This window comes from Heterodontus francisci, unplaced genomic scaffold, assembly GCF_036365525.1.
Source record: "Heterodontus francisci isolate sHetFra1 unplaced genomic scaffold, sHetFra1.hap1 HAP1_SCAFFOLD_75, whole genome shotgun sequence".
Lineage (NCBI taxonomy): Eukaryota > Metazoa > Chordata > Chondrichthyes > Heterodontiformes > Heterodontidae > Heterodontus > Heterodontus francisci.
This window is the reverse complement of record NW_027141820.1, coordinates 2,704,184-2,712,301: the sequence shown is the minus strand read 5'-3', so window position 1 is coordinate 2,712,301 and position 8,118 is coordinate 2,704,184.

Below are 8,118 nucleotides of genomic sequence, written 5' to 3'. Positions count from 1 at the left end.
GCCTGCCTCCATCATCCTCGATGACAGAGTGGGGTCCCTGTACCTGTGCAGGAGGCCCTCAGTGTGCCGGGGCCCTCCAGGCCTCAGGCAGCAAGAGGACGGCCACCAATGTCATCCCAAGCCATGGGGCAGCAAGGTCAGCAGCCTGTCTCCATCTCAGTTGACAGAGCAGGGGGAGCACCACGTAGGAGCACCCGGAAAAGATTTAAGAAGAGCACCTAGATTCACTGAGGGGTTCACGGGTGAATGTACATTCCAGTTGGATAGGGTTGTGTTTGGTGTCACACGGAATATAGAAATGATGTTCTCTCACTATGTCTCCTTCTTATTGTTGATACACTTTGGGACTTCATTTAAACCCTTCCTCCCAAGGGGCTGGAAGTGAGGGACCAAGCCCTGAGTTTACAAAGCTTCGGCCTTGTCACTGTGCGATGTGTACCTGGACGCTGCAGAACAGAAGGAAGGAGGTGACAACAGGGCTGCTTAAAGCTAAGACTTTATTGCTGTGGTTCCAGAAGGTGGTAAGGCTCAAAGGAAACTTGAATGTATAAGGGTGTCTCATGTCTCCCTTGTGTGTATCTCATGGCCCCTTTCCTGCTGTGCCTGAGGTTCTTCATCTGGCACTGCTTGGGCAGCATCCTCCTCCACATCCTCATCATCAGAGGAGACACCACACTCCACGATATCCTCACTAGTCAACACCTCACCCCTCTGTAATGCCAGATTGTGCTGTGCACAGCAAACCACCACGATATGCGAGACCCTCGCCGGGACATACTGAAGGGCTCCACTGGATCGATCTAGGCACCTGAATCTCATCTTCAGGGGACCAATGGCCTCCTTGATGGTCGCTCGGGTTGACACGCAGCAGGTGTTGTACCTCTCCTCTGCATCCGTGCGTGGGTTCCTCACAGACGTCAGCAGTCATGTCCTCAGTGGATAGCCCTTGTCTCCAAGTATCCATCTCTGAAAGCGGATGGGGCCGCGGAAAGGTTCTGGCACCTGGGAGTGCCTTGGTATGCAGGCGTTGTGGCTGCTTCCCGGGATTTGTGCAAACACCTATGGGATCCATTTGCAGTGGTCGCAGACCAATTGCACACTGAGCAAGTGGAAGCCCTTCCTGTTGAAGGCTGCTGGCTGGTCTGCAGGAGCCTTGATGGTCACATGGGTGCAGTCAATGACACCCTACACCTGGTGGAATCCAGCGATGGCCCCGAATCCTATAGCTCTCTCAGCTTGACTGTTTGGATCAATGTGCACATAGTCACCGGCCCTCCTGAACAGGACATTGGTGACCTCCTTGATGCACTGATTCACTACAGACTGTGAGATTCCACACATATCTCCAGTGGATCCCCGCAATGATCTGGTGGTGAAGAAGTTCAGTGGCACGGTGACCTTCAGTGACACTGGCATCAGGTGCCCACCAAGTCGCAGGGGGCACAGCTGCATCATGGCAGAGAGATCAGTGACGACCTCCGTGGAGAGGTGCAGTCTGCGGAGACACTGTCACTCGGACATCTGCAGGTAGTTGAACCTCGGCTGACGTGTTCCTCTGCCTCCTTCTCCAGCCTCATGTTTGAGGCTGGCCTTCCTGTGGGCCCCCAAGCTGCTGTGGTGCCCCTGCTGGTGCCTGCGCCTCCCTCCCTTCCTCTCTACTCCTCCTCCTCCTCCTCAATGGGAGCCTCGAATCCAATGAGAGCCTCGAATGAGGCCCATGACAGGTTGCCCCTCCCTGAGTGCAAGGCCTTCACAGTAAACAACACCCAGCCACATTTACCTCACTTGTCATTCTCAATGAGGTGGCACTGCCCCAATGACACCCTGGTGTGGCTCACCCTGCAGAGCTGGCACATTGGCCCCCACTCCTGACAGTGTTTCCCGATGCCCTTTCCCCCTCCACCCTTGCTGCCAAGTTTTGCTGCCTCACCCGATAGCTTCCCAGTGAAGACAACACTCAGCTCCCACCTCCCAGTCACCTCCTTTAACCAGGCGAGGCTCTGAAGCCCCGTGGTTCCCGTGCACTATTAGTTCAATTGGATCCAGTGAATAAAATTGCTGACAATTGGACTCATAAATACTTGAAATGCCTTCTTGCCGTGTGGATGTGCGAAGTCTGCCCTCCATGTCAGCCGCCGACAGAAATATCCGGTCCGACGTCTTCCATCCCTATTTTATACACCCCCCCCTCCCCCTCCCCAGCCTCCATTCCCGTCTCCAACGGTCCCTTAAAATTCTGGCCCATGTCTCTAAGACTAATGGGAGTGAAACTACAGCTGCTCCTGAGACTGAACAGGGAGAGCTGCTCTCTCTGTGTTAAAGTGAATGAATCTGATCTTTACCTTGTCTTACTGGAACGTTCACTGTCTGGAGATGTCTGTTTGAAAATGTTTTCCTGTTATATTAATGGAGCAGAGGAGCAGAAGTGAGGTACTGTTCAACAGAGAGGTTTGGAAGTGGGTGAAGGGGTGGAGTGACGGTGTGAGTGAGAGGTGCAGTGAGTTGGCCATTCTCAATAGAGTGTCAGGAATGAAGGTCAGAGGAACAGACCAGGCTGGAAACACAGAAAGAGCGAGGAGAAGCTGGTGTGAAAAACAGAGATTAAACAACGGGCTTGTTCATTTGGTTTGGGTCTGGTGTTTAGAATACCCGGAATCTGGGTTCACTTCCCTTCCAACTCAGCGAATTGTTTCAACATTATGTTCATAAAACCATAGAATGATACCCAAAGCAGGAGACCATTTGGTCCATTCTGTCAGTGCTGTCTCCTGTAATCTGTACATTTTTCCTTCCAGTATTTATCCCTATCGCTTTTCAAAGTTACGACTGAATCTGCTTTCAAGTCCTGATCAGACAGTGCATTCCAGATCACAACACATCACTGTATAAAAAATCATTCCTCATTTCGCCTCTGGTTCTTTTCTCAATCACCTGATAAATACATCCTCTGGTTACTGACCCTTTTGCCACTGGAAACAATTTCTCCTTATTTAACTTATTGAAAACCTTCTTGATGATGTCACATACTAGACTGCCAGTAAAACTGAAGCCCATGAAATAAAACGGACAATGACAGCATGCATATGAAGTTTGCAGACTGATAGGAACATAGGAGCAGGAGTAGGCCATTCAGCCCGTCGAGCCCACCCTGCCATTCAATATGATGATGACTGATCGTCCACTTCAATGCCTTTTTCCCACACTATCTCCATATCCCCTATGTCATTTGTATTTAGAAATCTGTCAATCTCTGCTTTAAACATACTCAATGACTGAGCTTCCACAGCCCTCTGAGGTAGAGAATTCCAAAGATTCACAACCCACTGAGTAAAGAAATTTCTCCTCATCTCTGTCCTAAGTGGCTTTCCCCTTACGTTGAAATTGTGTCCCCTGGTTCTAGACTCCTCAACTGGGGGAAACAACTTAGCTTCATCTACCTGTCTATCCCTTTAAATATGTTGTAAGTTTCAATGAGATCACCTCTCATTCTTCAAAACTCTAGAGAATACAGGCCCAGTGTCCCCAATCTCTCTTCATTTGACAGTCCCGCCATCCCGGGAACAAGTCTGGTGAACCTTCGTTGCACTCCCTCTATGGCAATTATATCCTTCCGAAGGTAAGGGGAACAAAACTTCACACAGTATTCCAAAGTGCAATCCAACCAAGGTTATATACAAATGAAGCAAGACTTCACTACTCCTGTACTCAAATCCTCTTGCGATAGAGGCTAACATATCATTAGCCTTCCTAATTGCTTGCTGCACCTGCATGTTAGCTTTCAGTCACTTATTGACAAGGGCACCCAGGCCCCTTTGTACATTCACACTCTTACCACTTAACAAATAATCTGCACATCTGTTTCTCCTACCAAAGTGGATAACCTCACATTTTTACACATTATATTTCATGTGCCACTTTCTTGTCCACTCACTAAGTCTGTCCAAATTCCCTTGAAGCCACTTTGCAACTTCCTCACAACACACATTCCCACCTAGTTTTGTGTCATCTGCAAACTTGGAAATACTACATTTGGTCCCCGCATCCAAATCATGTGAACAGCTGGGTCACAGTGTGGTGGTGAACAGTTGTATTTCTGTCTGGAGGAAGGTTTACAGTGGGTTCCCCATGGTTCCTCATAACTTCAGTTATGTGCAGAGACTGGAAAAGCTGGGGTTGTTCTCCTTGGAGCAGAGCAAGTTCAGAACAACTTTGACAGAGTTAGAATCAAGGAATCAAATGGTTACAGTACAGAAGTAGCCCATTCAGTCCATCATGTCCATGACAGCTCTTTGCAAGAGCAGATCAGCTAATTCCACTCCTCTGCCCTTTCATTGTAGCCCTGCAAATTTTCTCTATTCAGGTGTTTATCCAATTCCCTTTTGAAAGCCACGATTGAATCTGCCTCCAGCACACTCTCAGGCAGTGTATTCCAGATCCGAACCACTCACTCTGTCCCACACCCCGGTACCATTGCAGAAAATCTTTTCTGTTCATTTCATCCCTCATAAATAATTGAAATGAAATGTTTATTAGGAAATGCACAACATAAAAAGGAGAGAGAAATAAATGCTGAGTAAAATAGAAGTCAATGTTTGGAAGGTAAAAAGAGCAAAAGATGTAACTTTTATTCTGGATGAGTGAGAGGAATATATCACACTTTGGGGCTTTTGTAAGAGGATTTACTGATAAACCTGGGATTTGAGAGGAAGCTGGTTCATGGTTTACAGAACAAATTCAGCCCCTGGGGTGGAGCCAACAGCTGCACCGTCCAATAACAGACAGGACGGGGACACTGTCTCAGGCCTGGTGAGCTCAGTCGATGAAAGCATGAAACTCTGAATCTCAAGTTTTTGAGTTTGAGCCCACGGTGGGTGTTTTCTATTTCCTTTTTAGGCTGATTTTACAGGCATTCTCCAGCTCTGAATTCCTCGGCAGAGAGTTCAAGGAGTGTTTGAAATGAGATTCAACAGCAGTATGAGAAAGTCTCTCCTTGATTCAGGACTCTTACCTCTCTGCAGCATCTCGCTGCTGAAGATTGAACTTTTTCTCATTTCATTCTCAGCTCAGGGTCAATGTGGATCACTGGGACTTCTGGCTGTCTCCCACTTCACAATCCATCAGTGCTGAGAAATCAATGGGGAATATTACTCACATGTTGTAATGTTTTATAAATACTTGAATGTATTTCACACTGTGTCCAACAGTGTGAATCTCCCCTGGTATATCAGCTCACCAACACTTCAACAGAACATTCACATAATGTGAGCTCTGAGATCTGTTCAGATCCCATTCCCAAGACCTGGAAAGTGGGATTGGGCTGGATCACTCTTTTTCAGCTGGCACAGACACGATTGCTAAATGGTCTCATTCTGTGCCATAAATTTTCTCCATTTTCTATGTTCTATGAAGTGAGGTGTGATTGGGAGGGGCAATTCTACCAGGATTATATTTTCTACCAAAAGAATGACACAAGGGATACTTCACATTTTTATTTATTCATTCATGCGATGTGGGCATCGCTGGCTAGGCCAGCATTTATTACCCATCCCTAATTGCCCATGAGAAGGTGGTGGTGAACTGCCTTCTTGAACCGCCGCAGTCCATGTGGGGTAGGTACACCCACAGTGCTGTGAGAAAGGGAGTTCCAGGATTTTGACCCAGCGACAGTGAAGGAACGGCGATATAGTTCCAAGTCAGGATGGTGTGTGGCTTGGAGGGGAACTTGCAGGTGGTGGTATCCCGTGCATTTGCTGCCCTTGCCCTTCTCGGTGGTAAAGGTCGCTGGTTTGGAAGGTGCTGTCGAAGGAGTCTTGGTGCATTGCTGCAGTGCAATTGTAGACGGTACACACTGCTGCCACTGTGTGCCGATGGTGGAGGGAGTGAATGTTTGCAGATGGGGTGCCAATCAAGTGGGCTGCTTTGTCCTGGACGGTGTTGAGATTCTTGAGTTGGAATTGCACCCATCCAGGCAACTGGAGAGTATTCCATCACACTCTTTACTTGTGAATTGCAGATGCTGGACAGGCTTTGGGGAGTCAGGAGTCATGGATGAGTGAGAGGAATATATCACACTTTGGGGCTTTTGTAAGAGGATTTATTGATACACCTGGGATATGAGAGGAAGCTGCTTCATGGTTTACAGAACAAATTCAGCCCCTGGGGTGGAGCCAACAGCTGCACTGTAATTACTCATCTCAGGATTCCAAGCCTCTGACCTGCTCGTCTAGTCAAGTTATTTGTATGGCTCCCCATGGTAACCTCCATGATGTTGATGGTGGTGGATTCAGTGATTGTAATGCCATTGAATGTCAAGGGGAGATAGTTATATTCTCTCTTGTTGGAGATGGTCATTGCCTGGCACTTGTGTGGTGCGAATGTTACTTGCCACTTATCATCCCAAGCCTGTGAGACTGAAATAGCTCAGTTGGGAGTGTGTTAGACTGAAGATCCCTGGTTCAATCTGGGGTCTTGGCAGTTCTCCTTTATTCTGCATCGCCCTTTGGTTTTGACTCTTGAGCTGCACAATTTACACTGAAATTATTTACCCAACTCTGAAGGTTGGATTGGAATAGAGAGATATCAAGGATGGGAAATATTTACATTGTCTGCTTTTGCTTATTCTCTATCTCCTTGTGTACTTTTCCCCAGTTTTTGAATCTTTCGGGGCCGGGTGAACATTTGATTTGCTGCACATGTCCCAAACTGAAGCCTTTTCCACATCTCTGGGCGGTCAGACTTGCTCTGTCTGTTTTTGCTGCTCGTGACCATTAACGAGAACAGGCCACGAGTTCAATGTTTATCAGCAAACGGAAGATAATTGGAAAGAATTCTGTGTTACTCCAGACCAGTGACAAAGATGCAATGGATGTTATTCAAAATAAATTCCCTTTGACATTTGATGTAAACGTGTTTGCATCTAAAAGTTGGATTTTAAGTGTTACAAAAATGTGTCAAATTAATGACTGACCATGTGACAGCGCACATGGGGATCAAATCCACATCCTTGTTGTTATCAACACTGCATCCTGACCAACTGAACTAAGCGGCCTATAGACAGAGCCAGGTATGGGTTTGAGCCGCACGCTGTGCGGTTTGTGTTTTATTTCTCACACTGGGTGACAGAGCAATTGTACAAACAATGGACACATCACATCCCTGAAACATTGTTCTGATATAAAACAGTGTGAAATAAGAATTGAGCATGGAAATGGAACGGAACCAGAAATCAGGACTTTAATCTATTAAAGTTGATCTTGAAATTCTACCATGCACGAACATTCCAAGAGAACGAACTCTCTTCTGATATAAAATCCAGGAACTTGAGCTGCTGTAAAATATAAGTGAGCCTGACATGATTTGAACACACAACCTTCTAATCTGGTGTCAGACGCGCTACCGTTGCGCCACAAGCTCACAGATAGAGCAAAGTTTTCCATTCCTGGCAGATTTACTTCTTGTTTAGATTCAGTGATTGAAATTAATTCAATCCTCATCTGACCTCCGCTCTGAAAAGGCCTGCCACCCGTCCTGAACCCAGCGGGACCCGACGACCTGTGTCGGGTCCGGGTCGTGTTGGGTCGCTCTTCCGGGTCTGGCTTTCGGGCTCGGGTCAGGTCGGGCCAGGTTCGGGTCGGGCTGGGTCCAGGTCGGGCTGAGTCCGTGTCGGACACACACAGGAAGTATTACATTTAACTCTGCTGGGAAGTTGAGTTTAATAAGTGTCAAAAGTTGAAAAGCCAACCTAAGCTGGGAGTCCGGGTCATCAGGGAGGGAAACTCTGAGTCTGCTCAGTGAGCAAGTGAGCATCTCTATGACGTCATTGCGCTCATGCTGCAGCTTCCTGTAGATTCGGAATCGGGAGGTCGGGAAAGTGAACATTCCGGTGGTCGGGTAAGGCTCGGGTCGCTTCGGGCGCGGGAATAAATGGAGATACTCGGGCCGGGTCGGGCACGGGTCCAATGTGGTTCTGTCAGGTTCGTGTCGGGTTTTTTTTCCTGACAGTTCAGTGCCTTATTTAAACTATTACTTGGAGTTCTGTTTTACAGGGTCTCGGCTGTTTAAGTGTTTCCCAGACCCACTACTCTGATTAATCAGACATTTTGCTGCTAACTGCTGCTG